At 41.6% G+C, this 24,520-nt stretch overlaps 1 protein-coding gene across 2 annotated transcripts in view; it reads right to left on the bottom strand.

Annotated features, from left to right (window-relative positions):
• Window positions 1-4,775, bottom strand: part of nlgn4xa (neuroligin 4 X-linked a) — a 90,868-nt gene extending 86,093 nt beyond the window's left edge. For both annotated transcript variants that reach the window (XM_061785045.1, XM_061785054.1), the window contains exon 1: window positions 4,484-4,775. The gene's annotated coding sequence lies outside the window, so the exon portion shown is untranslated. The remainder of the gene's footprint in view (window positions 1-4,483) is intronic.
• Window positions 4,776-24,520: the final 19,745 nt, after the last annotated feature.

Raw genomic sequence — 24,520 nt, 5'->3', positions numbered from 1 at the left:
CCATCCATCCATCCATTTTCTGAGCCGCTTCTCCTCACTAGGGTCGCGGGCGTGCTGGAGCCTATCCCAGCTGTCATCGGGCAGGAGGCGGGGTACACCCTGAACTGGTTGCCAGCCAATCGCAGGGCACATAGAAACAAACAACCATTCACACTCACAGTCATGCCTACGGGCAATTTAGAGTCTCCAATTAATGCATGTTTTTGGGATGTGGGAGGAAACCGGAGTGCCCGGAGAAAACCCACGCAGGCACGGGGAGAACATGCAAACTCCACACAGGCGGGGACGGGGATTGAACCCCGCACCTCAGAACTGTGAGGCTGACGCTCTAACCAGTCGACCACCGTGCCGCCGTTGGGACGTTGTGTTAAACATAAATAAAAACGGAATACAATGATTTGCAAATCATGTTCAACCTATATTTAATCGAATACACTACAAAGACAAGATATTTAATGTTCAAACTGATAAACCTTATTGTTTTTAGGAAATAATTATTCACTGTTTACATTGTCAATGTTCAAACTAGTAAATAATCATTAACTTAGAATTTTATGGCTGCAACACGTTCCAAAAAAGCTGGGACAGGTAGAAAAAAAGACTGAGAAAGTTGAGGAATGCTCATCAAACACTTGTTTGGAAAATCCCACAGGTGAACAGGCCAATTATGGCACCCACCTGTTGCCACAGGTGCCTGCAGTCCACACCTGTCTCCCATTGAAAATGTGTGGCGCATTATGAAGCATAAAATACGACAACAGAGACCCCGGACTGTTGAACAGCTGAAGCTGTACATCAAGCAAGAATGGGAAAGAATTCCACCTACAAAGCTTCAACCATTAGTGTCCTCAGTTCCCAAACGTCTATTGAATGTTGTTAAAAGAAAAGGTAATGTAACACAGTGGTAAACATGACCCTGTCCCAGCTTTTTTGGAACGTGTTGCATCCATAAAATTCTAAGTTAATGATTATTTGCTAAAAACAAAAAAGTTTATCAGTTTGAACATTAAATATCTTGTCTTTGTAGTGTATTCAATTAAATATAGGTCGAAGATGATTTGCAAATCATTGTATTCTGTTTTTATTTAAGTTTAATATGTCCCAACTTCATTGGAATTGGGGTTGTACATTTGTAGCATTTTTGTACATTATTTTTGCAATGTCATGGTCTTATTAAGAGGCAGATTAGGTCATGGAAGGCCCAGGTCCCAAACTCACCATCCGCCACTGACAAATCTGCCGTACCTTTTCTAGAAACGGCAAGGCAGAGGTAGAGCAGTGATTCCCAACCAGTGTGTCGTGGCACATTAGTGTGCCGTGAGAGCTCTTCTGGTGTGCTGCGGAAAAATATCAAATTCCACTTCATTGGTCAGGATATTATTTATTCATAACAAATAATGTATCTTTGTTCATCTACTGTATCTATGCCAGTGGCATATAGAGCTAGACGGAACAAATAACTGCTCTTCTATTATATGGCAGAAAGTGTATAATTGACTGATGTATCTACTTTTGGCACATCTTTGTTTGGTGGTGTGCCGTGAGATTTTTCGACAGTAAAATATGTGCTCAACAACGGTTGGGAGTCACTAAGGTAGAGGACGGGGCGAAAGGTGCACAATTTTTCCTGTGACGTCATGCGCCGCCATGTTGGAAGTCGACACATTGCTTTGTTCTCGTGCTTATTGAGTGTTTGAATAGAGAATCCTCCTGATCTCAACCACTAACAAATGCTAATCATTTGATTGGAAACAAAAAAAGACCTTCTGAAAAGCTTGGCACTGCAAGGAATGATTATTACCAAGAGGTATTTACATAAAGAATTGAAAGCCAAGTTGCTTTACACTCTAAGCGCTATGTATTCGTGGACTGGGCAACAGAGTGCCAATGGTGTGCATCGAGATAGTTGCGCCAGCGCAAGGCTCGCTATGCCTATTTGGCAGACCTGTCAGCGTCAAGTTGGGCAGTGTCGGCGCAGCGGGGATGTGTCCTTTGGCTTCTGCCATGTGACACTTTGGTCGATCATCATAGAGGATATAAATTTGTGAAGTCCATGGATACATTTCAGTTGCCAGCCACCAGTCACCAGCTCATTCTGTATTTAATAAGGGTATACCGCTAACGCTGCGATTGGCTGGCAACCAGTTCAGGGTGTACCCCGCCTCCTGCCCGATGATAGCTGGGATAGGCTCCAGGACGCCCGCGACCCTTGTGGGGATAAGCGGCTCAGAAAATGGATGGATGCATATACCGCTAACGTTCAGTGCTCACACGTGTCACTGAGTCCTCTACAGCATATATGACCGTCACCATGTGAGACTAATTGAGCCGCTTTTAAAGGGTATATCATAACCTATTTTGATAGGAGAGGCCTGTGTTGCCCACACCAGCGCAGGACCGTGCGCTGGGGGTACGCAGGTCCACAAAAGTACCAAAACCGGGTCTAGCCCACCTTCTCGCAGAGTGGGCAAACGATACACGAGCTCCACGGATATGTCGGGTGGATCTGACATATTTCATTCATAAATATGTGAACAATGGACATTGAACTCTCTGAATCATTGTAGAAAGCATTTCATTGAATACATCATCATTATCATTACCCCCCCCCCCCCCCCCCGCCCCCCCCCCCCCAACCTCTTTAAATTACCCCACTGGCCAGTACGCAGCCATAGGGGAAGGAAAGGCACATGCGCGAACGATCCTTCATGGGTGGGGATAGATACTTGAGGTTCGCGGACATATTTAAGCCACCTACAATTATCGCCAGGTGATCCTGTATTTGATCACATTGTCTTTTAAGCACACCTGCCAAGTGACAATGCTCCTGAGATGCACAAACCGCTCTCTCCATGCATGTGAGACTGTCATTGTGCCTCACTTAACGGGAATGAATGAATTAAGCTGCTTTGATTGGCGGCAAATAAAGTCGACTGCCTTTAAGCCCACCGGTGCAGACAGCCCCTTTGGTTAAATACGCCGGCTGCGCACATCTTCGACATTACGACAAGCCGGTCTAACCTGCTCCCTCGCAGAGTTATGCCATGCGCCGGGCCGGATTTCCGCTCGTCAGGAAAATAGAGCCCGAAAACATAAAGGTTGTACTTAGTTCTGGGGCCGGTATGCATAGGGGAACCACTTTTAGTTACTATTTAGCACCCATAACCACTACTAAGAATGCCAAAGAACCGCATTTGAGTACTATGTAAGACCTGTATTTATAAGAATGTACCGGCAGAGGTATGACCTGAAAACATTGCGTATTATAGTTTCTTGCAAAGGTGCACTCCATTTGCTTATTCACACATCCAAGATATTCATGTACATGATTAAATCGACAAATAAGTATTTTGTGCGCACGTTGTATCTATTTCTCTGTTTAAATTTTGTATTTTGTGGACAAAAATTAGCATTTTGTGTGCATATTATATGTATATTGCACTGCTCCCTACCCCTATGTCATGTCTGGGCCTCTGCAGGTCCTACAAGCGACTAAAACACGACGGACAGGTATCGGTTCATGTATGAGATTTCCCTTGAAGGTGGTACATCTTATCTGTAAGGACTTGAGCCATGGGATTGGCGGGTTCAAGTTCTGCTGTGGACAAAATGTAAAGAAAAAAAAGAATGGCGACCAGCTGTTAGAGAGATGCTATGCTTCTTGCAGGCTACTGTCAAGGTGCCCTTGAGCAAGGCATCAATGCTAACTCAAGAGGTGAACCACTTTTTGCACTCGGATTCTCCTTGCATTTTTGCACGTGTATGATGTGGTTCTATGTGTGTGGTGTGCAACACAAAATATAGTGTAGGTTGAATTTACCCGTGAGACATTATAATCAGTATAATAAATAAATGGTGATAAGAGGCTGCACTCCAATATTCGAACAACTTAAAACTTTAAAAGGTGCCAGAGGAGATCATCCTCCCTCCTGCACCCCCCCGAAAAAAAAAATCACCCCTCTTCTCACACACCACCATCTTGTGGTTGCTTGGCAAAGAGCGTGCGTGCAGACTATGGGATGCCAGCCTGCATTTTGATGACACACTTAAGGAGGATGTCATTGATATGTTTCAGTCTCTCTCCTCCAATGCAAATATTTAAAATTGAAATATTTATAAAAGTGAACGCGCTGTTGCGTTGGCCCAGTTCAAACAGAACATGACGCTCGTGGAGACGCACAAACACAAAAACCAAAAAAATGTACGCGCCCACGTGACCATCGAGTCTCCTCCACTGCGCCGTCATTCAATCATTCGGCCGATGCGCCGTTTCTTGGACGCATCGAGCGCAACCGCAACTGTGTTCGGACCAAAGTGTTCAAACGAAGCCTTAAAGCCTTCGAGAAAAATGTTCCGTTTGCCGATTTAAAAGGCTATTAAATAGTCACATGCAAATACATCACTTTGACAGCAGTAAAGAAGAGGAAGAGCGCAGAAAATGACGGCATGCACTGCGTCCTGGTTAATACCAGAATATTCTTACCCTCGACCCTTTAAACTCCCTTGTGCCGGTCCAGACAGACGCGCATTTAAATCCAGCTCCACTAAATCGGTGCTGTCGAAATCCAAATCGGGGAAGCGCGCGCGCAATGCAGCACAACTCTTGGAAATCCCGTGGTGTGCGCCTTGTGCGTAGAGAAGATACACCAGCTTTTCTGATCACAGAAGATGTTTCAATGTGTCACTGCAGCCGCACTGGAAACTGATGGAGCCAACTGTGGTGCCAGAAAGGCAGTGCATCGGTGGGACAAGATGAGCGATAAAGAAAGCAGGAGACTCGCTCTCTCTCTCTCTCTCTCTCTCTTCCCCTCTCTCTCTCTCTCTCTCTCGCTGTCTCTCTCTCTCTGGCTTGCAATTGGACAACACAGAGTGAAGTTTATTAACCCTTAGATTTTGTTCATTTTCCAAGCATAGTATATACTGCATGGGTCTGTTTTACTCTTTATTTATTTTCCGAGAATGGTGACAGTCAAAGACCAACCAACGGTTGCTTATTCTGTGGGAACCTGTGTAAATTGGTGGGAACAAAGACAGCTGTTCGAGCGGCATTTTTATCACTGTTACCACTGTCCCATTAAAAGAATACACGCATTTATAGCAAGTGCAGTTTCAAGGTTCTCAACATTACAACTATTTGATCAGCAACGGCCTCAGTGTATACCATAGGTGTCAAATCTGAGGCCCGGAACATCCGACCTGCCATATCATTTAGTTGGCCCATGAAAGGAAATAATTTGCGTCAACTTCCATGATTCTTGCTAAAATCTGTACCAAAATGTCAAATCATCATCCATCCATCCATCCATTTTCTGAGCCGCTTCTCCTCACTAGGGTCGCGGGCATGCTGGAGCCTATCCCGGCTATCATCGGGCAGGAGGCGGGGTACACCCTGAACTGGTTGCCAGCCAATCGCAGGGCACATACAAACAAACAACCATTCGCACTCACACCTATGGGCAATTTAGAGTCTTCAATTAACGCATGTTTTTGGGATGTGGGAGGAAACCGGAGTGCTCGGAGAAAACCCACGCAGGCACGGGGAGAACATGCAAACTCCACACAGGCAGGGTCGGGGATTGAACCCGGGTCCTCAGAACTGTGAGGCTGACGCTCTAACTAGTCCCCCACCGTGCCGCCCCAAATTATCATATGTAAAAAAATAAAATAAAATAACGTTGAGATATTGCAAGCAATGATTTTTTTTTTGTTACCAAATTCCTTTTTTACAGTAACTTGATGGGGGTGGGAATGTTTAACGTTAAAGCGTGCTGGAATCCAACGTCTACCTCAGCAATATCTTTTGTATTTCACGAGGACCGACTGCGCATGGCAAATATAGAACGAGAGTCAATAGGAAAATGTCGATGCACCTTAAACTGGATGTTGTGTCATAAAATGAGACAACCAAGAGATAAATGAATCAATTCTACTCATCATTAACTGTATACAATTTATCCTACTCATACCTGGACTTTACACAAACTTTGCAGCACCTTTACAAAGGAATGACATTTTTAAATATTTACATCTTTGTGGATTTGGGGTCACTTTAGAAAATGTCATACAATTTCTGAGTGAATGAATGACATTTAGAGTATTTCACTGCTGTCAAATGTCAAAACGGCTTTTAAAACAGGAGTCAATGCCTTGTGATTGGAGGGATATAGAAAGCTGTTTGAACATTTATTCAATACCCTACTAGTGCGCTGTCCGTGTACTAGTATACTCTTTGTCTTCACTACGAAGACAATTCAGTGCACCATTACAACGAATATGTTTAACAAGTGACAATTTTTTTTACAACTGTCTTCCACTACTGTACGACATTTTTGAACAATTGTAAAACAAATACAGTTCCCTTGTAGAATGTCTACCCTGTCTTACTGGTAATGTTATTTTCCATGACTGCATGACATTTCTGAGCAATGCTAGAAGTATGGTGCACTAGTCGAACAATTTTGTCTTACCGGGGACACAATTTCCACGACTGCTTTCTGCTACCTTATGACATTTCTGCACATCAGTAGAACGATTAGGGACCACTAATAGAACAACTATATCTTACTGGTGAATTTTTATTCCAGTACTGTCTTCCAACACTGTATGACATTTCTGCACACTAGTAAAAGGACTATGTCTTACTAGAGATGTTTTTTCCACTACTGCACAACATTCTTGCGCAATAGTAGAACAACTACATGGTACTAGTTAGGCAAAATTATGCACTAATTGACATGTGTGTGCTAGTATTATTAGTGGCTCATTATATGGTAACTAATATAATTTTATAATGTCCTAAGTAGCACAGTTGTCAACTAGTGCACAGTTTTGCCTTACTCGTAGAGGTGGATAGAGTATCCAAATATTGTACTCAAGTAAGAGTACTGTTACATTTGAATTATATGACTCAAGTAAAAGTAAAATGTAGTCATCCAAATATTTACTTGAGTAAGAGTAAGAAAGTACTCAATGAGAAAAACTACTCAAGTAAAGAGTAACTTGTGAGTAACTTCTGATTTATTTTTTATTATTTTATTTTATTTTTTTTTTAAATCAGAGCATGAACATCAAATCAAATTAAAAAAAAATATATATATATATGGGCATCGACACACACCTGCAATCATTTCAATTTTTAACTGCCCAAAAACCAACAACACATACAATGGGGCCTACAGAAACATTATTGGCTTTATTCACTGAAATGACTTCATGAAGAAGCTGTTTGCCGAACAGACTTAGTGATTGTGTGTGCGTGTGCGACACCATAGGTATAGTGCTAATTTTGCCATATCCACTGCCAAAACAACAATAGAAACATCTGCAACTTAGCGCAAGGTGTTTTCTCAAGTTAGAAGTGGGCTGAAATATCCAAGTTTGGGCAGTCACAATTTAAGAGCTGCATGACAAACCTGTTGTTTTTTGGAGTCTGTAAAATAAACAGTCGCCCGGCTGTCCCTCCCCCCCCCCAAAAAAAAGTCATTTTGATTGGCTCGCAAAAGCTACGTGCAAGGTCATGTGACTGCCTTGTGTCATCTGATTGGTGAATTGGAGTCAAATGACATTAGTGATCCCATTTGATTGGCGCAACGGGCGACCTATGCGGAAGTCGAAGATGGAGTCTAAAAATAGACACGCAGAATGAATAAATAAACAGCATGTTGATCATTGTAACGGAGTAAAAGTATAGATCCTTCTTCACATAAATACTCAAGTAAAAGTAAAAACTACGGTGCATTTAAAGTACTCTGACAAGTACGGTTTATGGAAAAGGTTACTTGAGTAAACGTAACAGAGTAAATGTAGTGCGTTACTACCCACCTCTGCTTACTAATAACATGTAGTTGTTCAACTACTGCACCCCAGTCGTTCTACTCGTGCACTGAATAGTCTTGCTAGCGAGGACAAATAGCATTCTAGTACAAGGACAATTTAGCACACTAGCAAACGGCTTTCCAAAGGGGCAGCTGCTTTAGAACTTAGAACACCATATACTGTTTCCAAGATGTGAGGACCTGGAGTATAGATGCAGAATCAGTAGATATTGTGCCTTTAAACCTCATACTTCCAGAGAGAGAGCTCAGTGATATCCATGGACAGCATATGAATGTGAAAAGGTAACGAGGAAGAGAGATGGGCTTGGTGCGTCACAGTAGATCCCCTGGCAGTCTTGGCCTATGGCAGCATAACTAAGGGATGACTCAGGACAAGCCTGAGTCATCCCTGACAATAAGCTTTATGAAACAACAAGGTTTTAAGTCTGCTCTTAAATAGTTAGAGTGTCTGCCCCCTGGACAAAATTGGGAATATGGTTCCACAGGAGAGGAGCCAAATAAAGGTGCTGCCTCCCATTCTAGTTTTAGAGATTCTGGTCGTAAATTTGAACATTGGGAGCATACGCCTTTGGTAGATTGATAGGCACCACAAGCTGTTTCAGGTATAACGCCCGCTGCACACCTTGCGACACAAGTGAATGTGACTGAACTGTCAGGTAGTGTGTGGGGTTGTGCAACTAGTTTTCATGAGTGGCCAACCATCGTCAACTAGTTTTGTTGTGATTCGAAATTTGAACGTGAACAGCGTCGTAATGTCGCAGATGTAACGTCTATTCAAAAATGCCATGCTGTATCACATAATCTTTCACAACCAAAATTGCGTTTCCAGGTACGAAGTGAGATCCATCCCTCAGCCAGAGCAAAGTTGTACTGATATATACACTGTTACTGTACCAAAAAATAGCACGTACCAGACTCCAGAGACTTGTATTTTGTATTCCTCACAGTTAACAATGCAGCCATGCTGCTCTCTCTCTCTGCGCAGCGTTCTATGCACAATAGACAATAGATAGAACCATCGTCACATGGCCGCCACATCAATGCCCCACATTCAACATGGCCACCACGTAGGCACAGGAGGCACGTGTATTGGAATTGGATCTAGTCATATTGTATATCTGGGACCCTGAAATATGTCAGTCAGTTCTCTGCCCGCATTGCGCCACAGCGCCAGTACACAGCGGCCAATTCCGGAACTAACAGACTTGGTCAACGGCAGTTTTAGTGACGAATGAAAACTATTTTATGACACATTGTTCCGCCCTGACCGTCCGTTATATCGGGATCCATTTTACCATGGTTCCATTGTATACTGTTTTTATTTACATTTTACACAATATCCCAACTTCATTGGAATTGGGTTTTGTAAAAGTAATTTAAAATTTTACTGGGAGCCATAGGAGTGAAACTACAACTGGAGAAATACAACGTATTCTCCTCGTTCTAGTCAGCACTCGGGCTGCAGTAGTATGGACCAGTGGACGAGTCTGCAGTGACTTTCCCGAGAAGCCTCCTCTATAAGAGGTGTAATCAAGGCTGGCGATCACAAAACCATGCACAAAATTTTTAGCATTAGTTAGCAACAAGACATTTCAATTTGTTTATGTTACTCAAGTCAAAAAACGATGTCTTTAACACATGTATGGGGGAGTTGAATGATAAAGACTGATCAAAGGATGACACCAACGTTCCTCACTGTAATGCTCAGGATGAGCATAAAGTACTCTTTGTAAGGTCCTGGGAGCCAAGGACTATTATTTTGGGTTTTAAGAAATATACTCATTTTTCCCTTCTACGATTTTGTGGAAATGATGCGAGACAAGCATTGATACTAATTTGATTTTTTTTTTTTTTAATCTGCAAAGTTGGGCAAATTTTGGTCAGCTATCGCCTTAGCTTTGCTTTTTTGTGTTCTAATAATGAGACTGGGAAATATTTATGTGAGAAGCTTTTTTCCAAGACATGATTAACAAAAACAATTGAAAATCAATCTTGCCAAGGCGTTCTCTTTTTTTTTTTTTAATGTTTTGTGTCAAGCTGCAATATATCTCGGTTTAAAATATGCCATATACGGCAGTTTCGTTCCAGACTGTGATAAGCTTCATACCTGTTTTTGTTTATTTTGGGGCAGTATGTGACATCTCCTTTTCGAATTCAACAAGGCAGGGCTAAATCATAGAGTTAAATTAAAATTAAAATTTTTTTTTTTAATCTGCTGGCACGGTGGACGACTGGTTAGCACATCGGCCTCACATTTCTGAGGACCGGGGCCGCCTGTGTGGAGATCGCATGTTCTCCCCGTGCCTGCGTGTGTTTTCTCTGAGCACTCCGGTTTCCTCCCACATCCCAAAAACATGCATGGTAGGTTGATTGAAGACTCTAAATTGACCCTAGGTGTGAATGTTAGTGCGAATGGTTGGTTGTTTCTATGTGCCCTGAGATTGGCTGGCGACTGGTTCAGGGTGTACCCCGCCTCCCACCTGAGGCTAGCTGGGACAGGCTCCAGCAGCCCGCGACCCTAGTGAGGATAAGCGTTAAAGAAAATGGATGGATGGATGGCTGTTTTTAATTTTTACAATTATCAGGAGCAAGTCATATTTTCAGACGATATACTGTAGGATGAATGAAGGACAATGATAATTGTGGGGAAAATAACAAAATTCCACATTCAGATGGTGGATGGACTCCAGTGATAGGGTGTGGAATGATATGGTTTGACTTCTTTCAGTTCTATAACTTTCTTTACATGCTGCACCTTAGCCTTGACAGTTAGCTTGTCATGATATTGTCCCACTCCATCCCCCTTTACCAAGTCAATTCCTTGTATTTCTTTTTTTGTTTTACAAGCCAGTAACAGGTTCGTAGAACCACTGAAAGTGCACACTCAAAAGTAAACACCGTTTGCGTTGCATCACTGTACCCATTATTAGTGATAGACCAATTATCAGCTGGGCCGATTATAGTGGCCAATATTCGAAATTTTGGCACATATTGGCATTGGCCTTTTTTTAATCCGTCAGCCGATAATTTAATACTGGGTTATTTTGGCGCTGACGCAGCTGCCAATCATCACACAGTAAAAGCTGTGCAATGCAGGCACAATACTCTCAGTCTCACACACACAAGACAGAGAATAAAAAGTTTTTACCAAATGGAGGCGGTCCAGGGAGCAAATACTGTATATGTTTCAAAGGTAAGTCAAGGCAGCAGACTCTACATACAGTAAAGTGTAATAAATCCTAGTCCTCTACAACGTACAACTACTTGTAACATTACGATGAGCCCATATATATATATATATATATATATATATATATAAACACATGCAGCAGCTCTGCTCAATCGCAGTCCTTGCAGACGTACATGTTAGTGTTACACGTGTGAATTTGCTTATAGTAAAGTGTTTCCCAGTGTTTCCCACAGGACCGGAATCTATTTGTGGGGGTGGGTATTCTGTGGCTGGCTGAGGCTTTTGGGGGAATAGGGTTAAAGTTAAACACTTGCCAAATAGCTTATAATAAATTTGAATATTTCAATTAAAAAACACATCCGCTTAAATAAATAAACAAATAAATAAATGCAAAGACATTATAAATGTAAAATTAATTACATTTCTTTTATATAATTTTAAGAGACATAAGGGAAGCATCCATGTTCAGATAAAAGCAAAGCATAACAAAAGGCATGCATGTGTTGACATATATTCTGTTTTTTATTTTACTTTTTATAAATTCTGTACTTAAATTAACGTAACTGCAGCATAACAAGGGAGTTTGGATTAAGGGGGGGAAACATCATGTACTCAACATAAAGAATGTTATGTGAATATAAAACGTGTATTTTTTAACAAACACAGCGATTGGCTGGCGACCGAAGATAGCTGGGATAGGCTCCAGCACGCCCGTGACACTAGTGAGGATAAGCGGTACAGAAAATGGATGGATGGATGTTAACAAACAAGCAGAACTTGATTTTTGGTAACAATGTAGTTGTTTTCAAAACATGAAGTACTGTACATAAAATTACAATTAAATACTCTTGTTGGAACCTTTTCTAAATGATTTTACTGAAGAATTTGTGGGTTTACAGTATGAGTCCTGTGGCAGTATCAAGTGAAGTGGGATGCACATTTGCATATCTACCCTATTTGTTTCACACAAATAATTTACATAAGTTTGAAAATGAATATTTGTGGATAAAGGAGTCAATAGTTAGGTTAGACATGGGGGGACTCGCCGTGCTCGGCACTGCACCTTTGGTTTGCTTCTGTAAGTCTTTTCGCGGTGTAATCCAAACACGAAAGGTCCTGAAATAGTCAGTGATAAAAGTAAGAAGTGTTTGTGTTTGTGTGTGTGTGTAAGTGAGAGAGAGAGAGAGAGAGAGAGGGAGAGGGAGAGAGAGTAAAATTCATTTAGATTTATTACAGGGAAGTACGCACGTTGACGGGACGGTTAGAGAATCGCATGTGTGCACGCAACAGCAAAGCATTAATATCTAAAACTGTAGGGAAATAATGGCTGTTTAACTATTTCTGCCGCTACAGGGGGAGCAGGCAGCTGCATATGAACAAACGAGAATGACGGAAACACTCACAATAAGCAACGGAGAGAGCACGCATCCTTCTGCAGCCGTGTTGATGAGATGTTCAGCTCTGTGCTGGCACATCACACTGGTGACATGCTGGCCAGCAGCTGCGTTGAGGATGAGCTACATCTGTACCTCAGAGACAGTCAGCAACAGGTGGAAATGGGACCCACTCCAGTGGTGGATGTGACAACTCTGTTTTATTTACTTTATAAAACTTCATTTGTTTAAATTTGCAGATAACTTAATGAGATGCTGTTGACTCTGGGAACTGCCTGCACTTTTTGTTTTTGAACTTTAAACTCAATTATTATTATTATTAGTAGTAGTATACTGTAAAAATGAATATGGGTTTTTTGTTACCTCAACTCATTTTTCTGAATCAGTCCAACTAAAAGTACCTAAATCATTGGGTCAACTTGAAACATTAAGTTCTAATATTGCAAACTCATCAGTTAAATCAGAGCAGTTCAGGTCATTCAAATTGCTGAGTTGACTCGATTAAATATGAGTAGTCCCTGCAAAACTCCCCGGGAGAACCCACACAGGCCAACATGTCAAGACTGCCCCCTGGAAAGGAGGCCATTTTCTTTTACAAGAAGGCCCAGACAGAGTATCAGGAGTCGACATAACGAGGTAAGTAAAGATTTTTGCTCCTGTGACTTCTGCAGCCTCCTTTTTTTCTCTTTTTTTTTTTTTTTTTTTTAACATTTTCATTTATTTGATACTCTTCTGTGGTAAACATTGCATAGCTCAAATTCCTGGCCATATGCTATAAGACTGTCTCCCTCTTTCGCTCTTTCTGTTTGTCTTTGTACATTACCTAAATAAAGAAGGTACCGGGGAGTGAGAGAACAGCATTTGTTGACAAGAGATTAAAAATTGAAGGAGACAAAAATATCAACATAATATGCCAAAATGAGTGTCAATGCATTTCAAACTGTACCTGTGTCAGTTCTCCATACATAGACATTACTTGCATTGTAAGATTCAGATACTTATAAAAAATGTTTACCATTTGTGGAGTGCAGCTGTTCAAAGCACCTCTAAATTTGCAACTGTTATGTTATTAATTATATTTTCATTGTTTTATGAATGGCGGCACGCTGGCCGACTGGTTACAGCGTCAGCCTCACAGTTCTGAGGACCTGGGTTCAATCCCCGGCCCCGCCTGTGTGGACTTTGCATGTTCTCCCCATGCCTGCGTGGGTTTTCTCCGGGCACTCCGGTTTCCTCCCACATCCCAAAAACATGCATTCATTGGAGACTCTAAATTGCCCGTAGGCATGACTGTAAGTGCGAATGGTTGTTTGTTTCTATGTGCCCTGCGATTGGCTGGCAACCAGTTCAGGGTGTACCCCGCCTCCTGCCCGATGACAGCTGGGATAGGCTCCAGCACGCCTGCGACCCTAGTGAGGAGAAGCGGCTCAGAAAATGGATGGATGGATGTTTTATGAATTTATAGATTTGTGATCAAATGTTATTTGTAAAAAAAAGAAAAGTAATGTCTTTATGTATTCCATATGTATGTAATAAGTGATTTAGTTGACCTGACAAATAATGCGATTTGATCACAATTAAGATTGTCAATGAGGTCATCTTTTACTGAAAAAGTAACCTGGCTGCCTTAAAATTTTATGTTGATTCAACTAATAGGCTTAGTTGGAAAAACTTATGTTTCCTTGTTTGAGAAACAAATGTAGAAATACATGATTGTTGGTTGGACTTTTAATGCAATGTCACCTCAACTAGGCATTTAGTTCATACAACTTAAAATTCCTTGTTAGTAGAACTTAGAATATCAAGTTGAGCTAACTGTTTATCACTTTAATATTAATCGATTGAACTTATAGTAAGTGGCATCAACTTACATGGAAGTGTAAAGAACTAGAAATCCTTAGCTCTCTTAACTCAAACTTTTAAGGCAGCCAGCTTACTTGTTTTTTTAAGTTGAGCCAAAAAATTCATTTTTACAGTGTAGTAGTAGTAAAGGTTATGTATATATGTATGTATGTATATATATATATATATATATATATGTATAACCATTCCATTCTTAAATATGTGAACAGCAGGCATCAAATCCTCTGAACCAGTGTAGAAATCAATTAATTTAATGCGCTATTATTATTATTATTCATCCTTTCATCCATCCATTTTCTGTACCGCTTATCCTGGTTAGGGTCGCGGGGCGCTGGAGCCTATCCCAGCTGACTTCGGGCGAAAGGCGTACTACACCCTGAACTGGTCGCCAGTCAGTCGCAGGGCACATATAGATGCAGACAACCATTCGCATTCACATTCACATTCACACCGTCACTGAGTGGGAACTGAACCCACGCTGCCCGCACCAAAGTGAGGCGAGTGTACCACTATATCACCATCAGTGATCTATTATTATTATTATTATTATTATTATGTAAAACAACATTTCAATTGTATTGACATTTTGGAACACATTATTTACTATAGAAAACTTTAGAGAGGTATTTATTTGTTAACATTTTCATTTAACTTTGTAAGACATTCTGCGGAACCTGGGAGCTGCTTGCGCTTTTTGTTACAATTTTAAAACAAAGATGCCTATTTTCTAAGATTTAAAAAAAAGTTACATGTTGCAAATATGAAAAGCTATTTAATAAACATGCTTAAAGGCATTTAAATGAAGTCAAGTGTTGGAGTTTTTATTATTTCAAATTTGGATGCCAATATTTTCCTTTTTACCGCAAAACAAATATCAGCTCCAATTATCGGTGATCGGCCTCCTTGACTACTCATAATCGGTATCGGTCCTGAAAAAAAAAACATGTCAGTCTATCACTACCCATTTTGGATATTGTTTTGATCACATGGGTTGGTGAAATATACTGTTGTTTGTTTAAAAAAGAATCTGGAGTTTTAATATTCAAACATACATAATAAACTTTTATCATCAGCAAACTTTTTGTCAATCATTGTTGAACATGTTTTAGCCAATTAATGCTTTTAACTGGATAAAATTAAGGTTTGTAAAATTTTTATAGGTAGATTTTTCTCAGGATAATCAGGATAATAATTGGATCCATAACATCTTCATGTGGTCATAAACAACAATGATCACGTAAGACTTTTGCAGACTGCTACAGTATACGTGTTTGATGGGTACTTTGAGCAACCAAACGGAGGCACTTGTTGAAAACATCATAAAACGTATTTTCATAGATCATGGTTTTTCAGTTTTGACACAAATCTTGGGATAACTTGAGCATTAAAAAAAAAAAAAGATTGTCATGATGAGGACTTACATGCTAGTTCAAATGGTTAGCTTACATTTGTGCAGCATGGAGACAAAGTGAAGGCCGCAGGTGAACCTAGCAGCTGTGAAATTATGGACTGAGGAAGGATGGAGGATGTAGCCATGTGCTTCCTGGCTGAGTGAATACGCTGTCACACCTGTAGACTTACAGCAGTGCCTGGGGATGAGGCCAGTGTGGCTTTAAATACTTCACCAGTGACAAGCTTGCCTCTCGATTAATACTAACAGTGGCAGTAAGCGAAGAAGGGAGAGGTCTTTTCTCTCCCATTGTGTTTGGGCACAGATGATTCCCATCACCTCAGTGCTGTAAAAAGACACAAAAAGGCAGTAAAGGACCGATGAGGCATGATGACGGGATTATTCAGGAGTGTAATGTTGACACATGAATGAGAACGCTTCAGACCACTTGGCAACAAGTACAAATTGTCTATTGCCACTACATTTTTTTTTCTGACAAACTGCAGCTCGAGTGTTGATGACTGCGTATTTAGAAAACAAAATCACCATGATTTAATCTCACTAGTGAGAGGTAAGACAAAAAAAAACGTCCCCCTTTATTGATTTGTATTTACAGTAGATTTCAAGTCTGAATAGGCAGGACTGCAGAAGCGAGCTTCAAAGCAAGTTAAGAAAAATAATGTCATATGGGTAAATGGGCTTTTACTTCAATAGTGCTTTTCCACCTTTAAGGCACTCAAAGCACTTTAACACCGTCTCCTCATTCAACAACAGATGACGCAGCATCAGGAGCAACTGGGCGTTTAGTGTCTTGATCAAGGACACTTCGGCATGGTCAAGATTAAACCCACAACCTTTGGGTTAAGAGATGACCCCGCTACCACCCGACTGACAACATTTCACAGCTGTATCATACCCAGGAGAGTGCCTCTCTGAACTCAGTTGTAGTTTGACCAAACTAAGAGTAACTAGAATTATTTCACTAACTAATAGTAACTAGAATTATTTCACAAGCCTTGAGCGCTTTTAGCTGCATGACATGGCCTTCATAATCTCTCACACACAATTGGGACAGTTTATAGAGAAGCAAAACGCCAAAGTCTGACCTTGACATGTAAAAATCAGGTCATGCACATGAGCGTTCAGCTCACTGGCGTTGGTCACTGAGATCCCATTAGCGGCTGGCAGGTTGCGACGAGCACCGCACTTCTCACTGGCTGGTTTTAGGAATTCTGTTTAATCACATAAAATCATAAGCTGCATTAGTCTATGTAATCACGCATGTCTCCAGGCCGGGTGAGTCAGCAGCGTGAGGAAACAAACTATGCCTAATGTTCATTAGCGCAGCATTAGAGCTCGATCTGTTGGATGGCAAACGGCAAGGTGGGAGGCCAGAGTTGCACAGCTGCCGTGCCGGATTAAGATGGATTAGTTGTTATTTGTCTGAGGGGTAATCTTGTGCTTGTTGATTGTGATAGTCACACTAAAGATAGGTAGGAATCTTGCAACATTCACCAAAATATAGGCAATTATCTTTAAATCCCTGTTTTATTCCACCCCAGTTATCATGCAAAACTTTAATGCATTTGCTTCATTTTGGCTTGCAAGTCAAAGTATTTCAACACCGGGTGTTGTCCCTCTCTCAGAGGAAAACTAGGTCTGCTTATTTTTTTCTCTCGAGAGAAAACATTGATGTGAGGAAATATTTGACAATGCATGTACTGATGTTAAGGTGTCTTTTTTCCCCTGTATTTGAAGGAATAAAAACTTTTTTCAATTGAATCAGTATTAAATACACTGCTCAAAAATAAAAGAGAACACTAAAACAACACAATGTGCCTCCAAGTCAATCTGGGATATTAGCCTGTCCAGGTAGGAAGAAATGCTGACTGTGAATCAATTTCACCTGCTGCTATGCAAATTCTATAGTCAACAGGTGACTCTATAAAGGAATTGTTCTGCAAGTGGTGGCCAAAGACCATTTCCTTGTCCTCATCCTGTCTGGCTGATTGTTTGTCACTTTTGCATTTTGCCAGTGCTCTCACCACAACCCACAGAAGTTACTCAGGTAGTGGAGCTCATCCAGGATGACACATCAATGCGTACTGTGGCAAGAAGGTTTGCTGTGTCTCCAAGCACAGTGTCGACAGCATGGAGGAGATACCAGATACAATCCACTACGCCAGGAGATGTGGAAGGGACCGAAGGAGCACAACAACCCAGCAGCAGGACCGCTATCTGCTCCTTTTGTGCACTGCCAGAGCCCTACAAAATGACCTCCAGCAGGCCGCTAATGTACATGTTTCTGCTCAAACGGTCAGAAATCGACTTCATGAGGGTGGTATGAGGGCCCGACATCCACAAGTGGTGCCTGTTCTTCCAGCCAAACACTGTGCAGTCCGATTGGCATTTGCCAGAGAACACCGAAATTGGCAGATTCGCTATTGGCACGCTGTGCTTTTCACGGATGAGAGCAGGTTTACACTGGGCATGTGACAGACATGATAGAGTCTGGGGAAGCCGTGGACAATGTTCTGCTGCCTGCAATGTCCTCCAGCATGACCGGTTTGGTGGTAGGTCAGTGATGGTCTGGGAAGGCTGGGGAGCCGCACATCCCTCCATGCACTAGCCAAAGGTACCCTGACTGCTTTAGATACCCGGATGAGATCCTCAGCCCCTTTGTTAGACAACTGTATATGCTGGTGCAGTGGACCCCGGGTTCCTTCTGATGCATGACAATACTAGACCTCTTGTGACTGCAGTGTGTCACAAGTTCCTGCATGATGAAAGCATTGATGTTATAAACTGGTCTGCCCTTCCCCAGACCTGAATCCTATTGAGCTCATCTGGGCCATCATTTCTTGTTGCATCCACCAACGCCACATCGCACCACAGGCTGTTCAGGAGTTGACTGATGCTCTACTCTCGTTTTAAGGGATTTGCTCAGAAGTTGCATCAACCTGCGTGGACCAGTTTCTTCCAAACCAAATAATGCATCTGTGGTACTCTTTCTAGGTATGAAACCATACTGTTCCTCGCAAATACTCACTTCTGTCCTGAGTCTAGCCTCCACTACTCTTTCCCATAATTTCATTGTGTGGCTCATCAACTTTATTTCTCTATAGTTCCCACAGCTCTGCACATCCCCTTTGTTCTTAAAAATGGGCACCAGCATACTTTTCCTCCATTCTTCAAGCATATTCTCACCCACTAGAATTCTGTTGAACAAGCTGGTCAAATACTTCACAGCCACCTCTCCGAGATGCTTCCATACCTCCACAGGTATGTCATCAGTACCAGTTGTCTTTGCATTTCTCATCCTCTTTGTGCCTTTCTAACTTCCCCCTTACTGATGCTCTACTCTCGTTTTAAGGGATTTGCTCAGAGGTTGCATTAGCCTGTGATATGATTTTCTGCTTTAATTTTGAGAATAATTCTCAATCCAGACCTCCTTGGAATGAGGATTTTGATTTCCATTAATCATTCTTATGTTGTTGTTTTTTTGTTCTCAACACATTCCACTATGTAATAAATAAAGATTTTCAACTGGAATATCTCATTCACTGGGATTTAGGATGTGTTGTTTAATTGTTCCCTTTATCAGATTGATAGTTACAACCAGTCGAGTGAGCTTTGCAGCAACTAATGTGCCTCTTGTGGCAAAATCAGTTGGGCATCAGCTCTGATAGGAATTTTAAATCCCTTAGGTGATGGTAGATGGTAGAAAAACAAACCTTTGCTATTTATACCTAATTACAATTATATTAGGTCACACAGCAACAGTATTGTGTGTTGTATCTTGTGAGGCCACATGAAATCCAAATGGTTCAATAATCTTTGAATAAATTTTTTGCTCACTCAATATGACAATTGACCTTGCATATCTCGGAACTTCTGCATCAGATATTAGCTTTTTTTTTTTTTGCTTTGATGTAAAACTGTAAGCCTTGTTAATGTTTCACTGACAAAAAATACATGAAATTGAGCAAATATTTCTGAATTCAGTGCAAATGCCAGTTTCATGTTGGGTGGTGGGAAATGTATTGCTTTTAGCAACAATAGCCTCACAGGAAAGAGGTCATTTCTAATGGATCACATATGTCGTCATGGAAAATGTCTCAATTTATCCCCTGGGAAGTATTTCAGGAAGGTAACTTATACCTGAGTAAAAGGGGGCGATCAGTTGCTTAAAAAAATCAGCTTTTGATCAGTTAAAACATGATGATGATGATTATCTAGCAGTAGTTGAGAGGAGGGGCAGTGGATTTGGGAATGTTTGGACCTAAAACAATTTAGTAAAAACATTTTTACTGATTTGCTAATTTGGACGTTTTGTGATATCAAAACAATTGGAGTGTACCCATTTAAAAGTATTGAATGAAATGATAACAGGGGGGTTTAAAACTCTCCTCTTTGAGAGCCCATTTTAAAAGGTTGAAATTTTGTTCTCCAAAACCTGGTCAAACTTTTCTATTTCTGCACTCCAAATGACTCAAAACCTTTCTCAGTGCTCTAATTCTTGGCACACCGATAACACAGATGCACATGATGCATTGAGTTTATGTCAGGAACGAGAACGTTAGGCTAACGACATGATGGAAGATGAAACCTCATTGATTGGCCAGCTGGATAGATTTTTATTTATTTATTTCCCATTGGAAGCATGGAGAAGAATATGGCAGTGTGCGTTTAGTGCTACAAAGACTATCACTGAACCCTTCGGTGTCGGTACATGCAAAACATGTAGCGTGGATGGACACCAGAAAAAATTACCAGGCCCACACTCAAAAATATAATGGGTTGAGTGTTGTGAATGCAGTAGCATGATGGAATTTTGGTTGAATTTTGTTGTTTAGTTTCCTTTTACTATTTATTCATTGATTCAGTCGTTGACCAGAATCTATATGCTTCTATATTTTAATTGTGTCAAATGTTGGTAAACAATGAAAATATTATCAAGATTACAAAGTTGCAAATTAATTAGATCTGTTTTTTATGTCCCAGTATTACTTCCACTGTTCAGAATTTGCAACTAATTTTAAAACATTCAGCCTGAAGTAAATTGAAAAATGAGGGTCCCACTCCAGACCGTGTGGTACACCTTGGTTGACTTGAGTTAGAGTACTCTGGAGTTATGGATGGTGAGTTTGATTAGTGTTTGTGAATATTCTGCATTTCACTTTTTTGCACTCCACCTATTAAGGTTCGCCAAAGACTAAAACAGTCAGTGTCAGGGTTATTGCCAAAGATATCTTCTTTTCCTTTCGGGTTGTCCCATTAGGGGTCGCCACAGCGTGTCATCCTTTTCCATGTATGCCTATCTCCTGCATCTTCCTCTCTAACACCAACTGCCCTCGTGTCTTCGTTCACTACATTTATCAACATTCTCTTTGGTCTTCCTCTAACTCTCTTGCCTGGCAGCTCCATGCTCATCACCCTTCTACAAATATACTCACTATCTCTCCTCTGGACGTGTCCAAAACAGTCTGCTCTCTCTAACATTGTAACCAAAACATCGAACCTTGGCTGTCCCTCTGATGAGCTCATTTCTAATTTCATCCAACCTGGTCACTCCTAGAGAGAACCTCAACATCTTCATTTCCATCACCTCCAGCTCTGCTTCCTGGTGTGTCTTCAGTGCCACTGTCTCTAATCCGTACATCATGGCTGGCCTCACCACTGTCAAAATTTGCCCTTCATCCTAGCAGAGACTCTTCTGTCACAAAACACCTGACACCTTCCTCCCCCCGTTCAACCTGCGTGGACCAGTTTCTTCACTTCCTTAGCACATTCACCATTGCTCTGGACTGTTGACCCCAAGTATCTAAAGTCCTCCACCCTTGCTATCTCTTCTCCCTGTAGCTTCACTCTTCCCCCTCCACCCCTCTCTTTCATGCTCATACAGTGGGTACGGAAAGTTTTCAGACCCCCTTAAATTTTTCACTCTTTGTTATATTGCAGCCATTTGTTAAAATCATTTGTTAATTTCTTTCCTCATTAATGTACACACAGAGCACCCCATATTGTCAGAAAAAACACAATTGTTGAAATATCACACAGCCATAAGTATTCAGACCCTTTGCTGTGACACTAATATATTGAACTCAGGTGCTGTCCATTTCTTCTGATCATCCTTAAAATGGTTCTACACCTTCATTGGAGTCCAACTGTGTTTGATTATACTGATTGGACTTGATTAGGAATGCCACACACCTGTCTATATAAGACCATACAGCTCACAGTGCATGTCAGAGCAAATGAGAATCATGAGGTCAAAGGAACTGCCTGAAGAGCTCAGAGACAGAATTGTGGCAAGGCACAGATCTGGCCATGGTTACAAAAAAAATCTGCTGCACTTAAGGTTCATAAGAGCACACTGGCCTCCATAATCCTGAAAAGGAAGACGTTTGGGATGACCAGAACCCTTCCTAGAGCTTGCCGTCCGGCCAAACTGAGCAATCGGGGGAGAAGAGCCTTGGTGAGAGAGGTAAAGAAGAACCCAAAGATCACTGTGGGTGAGCTCCAGAGATGCAGTTGGGAGATGGGAGAAAGTTCTAGAAAGTCAACCATCACGGCAGCCCTCCACCAGTTGGGGCTTTATGGCAGAGTGGCCTGACAGAAGCCTCTCCTCAGTGCAAGACACATGAAAGCCCACATGGAGTTTGCCTAAAAAAAAATAAAATAAAATAAAACACCTTAAGGACTCCACGATGTTGAGAAATTAGATTCTTTGGTCTGATGAGACCAAGATAGAACTTGTTGGCCTTAATTCTAAGTGGCATGTGTGGAGAAAACCAGGCACTGCTCATCAATGTCCAATACAATCCCAACAGTGAAGCATGGTGGTGGCTGCATCATGCTGGGTGGGTTTTTCAGCTGCAGGGACAGGCAGACTGGTTGCAATCGAAGAAAAGATTAATGTGTACAGGGATATCCTGGACAACAACCTTCTCCAGAGTCCTCAGAACCTCAGACTGGGCCGAAGGTTCACCTTCAAAATAGACAATGACCCTTAGCACACAGCTAAAACACCGAAGGATTGGCTTCAGAACAACTCCGTGACTGTTTTTGAATGGCCCAGCCAGAGCCCTGACTTAAACCCAATTGAGCACCTCTGGAAAGACCTGAAAATGGCTGCGCACCCATGTTCACCATCCAACCTGACAGAATTGGAGAGGATCTGCAAGGAGGAATGGCAGATGATCCCCAAATCCATGTGTGAAAAACTTGTTGCATCATTCCCAAAAAGACTCATGGCTGTATTAGCTCAAAAGGGTGCTTCTACTAAATACTGAGCAAAGGGTCTGAATACTTATGGCTGTGTGATATTTCAGTTTTTCTTTTTTAATAAATCTGCAAAAATTTCAACAATTTCGTTTTTTCCCTGTCAATATGGGATGTTGTGTGTACATTGATGTGGAAAAAAATGAACTTAAATGATTTTAGCAAATGGCTGCAATATAAAAAAGAGTGAAAATTTTAAGGGGGTATGAACACTTTCCATACCCACTGTATGTTGTCTTACTTCGGCTAATCTTCATTCCTCTCCTTTCCAGTGCATGCCTCCACCTTTCTAACTGTTTCTCCACCTGCTCCCTGCTTTCACTGCAGATCACAATGTCATTTGCGAACATCATGGTCCATGGAGATTCCAGTCTACCCTCATCTGTCAACCTATCCATCACCACTGCAAACCGAGAGGAGCTCAGGGTTGATCCCTGATGCATTCCCACTTTCACCATAAATTTCTCTGTCACATCTACAGCACACCTCACCACTGTTCTGCTGCCCTCATGCATGTCCTGTATTATTCTAACATACTTCTCTGCCACTCCAGACTTCTAGATGCAGTATCACAGTTCCTCTCTGGATACACTGTCATAGGCTTTCTCTAGATCTACAAAGACACAATGCAGGTCCTTCTGACCTTCTCTGTATTTCTCCATCAACATCCTCAAAGCAAATAATGCATCTGTGGTACTCTTTCTAGGTATGAAACCATACTGTTCCTCGCAAATACTCACTTCTGTCCTGAGTCTAGCCTCCACTACTCTTTCCCATAATTTCACTGTGTGGCTCATCAACTTTATTTCTCTATAGTTCCCACAGCTCTGCACATCCCCTTTGTTCTTAAAAATGGGCACCAGCATACTTTTCCTCCATTCTTCAAGCATATTCTCACCCACTAGAATTATGTTGAACAAGCTGGTCAAATACTTCACAGCCACCTCTCCGAGATGCTTCCATACCTCCACAGGTATGTCATCAGTACCAGTTGTCTTTGCATTTCTCATCCTCTTTGTGCCTTTCTAACTTCCCCCTTACTAATCATTGCTACTTCCTGGTCCACCATACTTGCCTCTCTCATTTTGACCATTCATCAACTCTTCAAAGTATTCTTTCATTCTATCCAGCACAGTACAGGCACCAGTCAACACATTTCCATCTCTATCCTTAATGACGCTAACCTGATCCACATCCTTCCCATCTCTATCCCTCTGTCTGTCCAACCTGTATAGATCCTTTTCTCCTTCTTTAGTGTCCACCCTGGCATACATGTCATCATATACCCCGTTTGGCCTTTGGCATCGCCCTATGTCGCATCTCCATGTATTCCTTTCTGCAATCCTCAGTCCTCTCAGTGTCCCACTTCTTCTTAGCTTTCCTTGAATGATTTCCTGTCCTGTGAGGTTCCACCACCAAGTCTCCTCTCCTTTCCTACCAGAAGACACCAAGTACTCTCCTGCCTGTCTCTCTGATCACCTTGGCTGTAGTGGTCCAGCCTTCTGGAAGCTCCTCCTGTCCACAGAGAGCCTGTCTCACCTCTTCTAGAAAAGCCACACAACAT

This window comes from Phyllopteryx taeniolatus, chromosome 1, assembly GCF_024500385.1.
Source record: "Phyllopteryx taeniolatus isolate TA_2022b chromosome 1, UOR_Ptae_1.2, whole genome shotgun sequence".
Classification (NCBI taxonomy): domain Eukaryota; kingdom Metazoa; phylum Chordata; class Actinopteri; order Syngnathiformes; family Syngnathidae; genus Phyllopteryx; species Phyllopteryx taeniolatus.
Note: the sequence above shows the minus strand (reverse complement) of the source record. Positions and strands in the feature narration are given on the sequence as shown.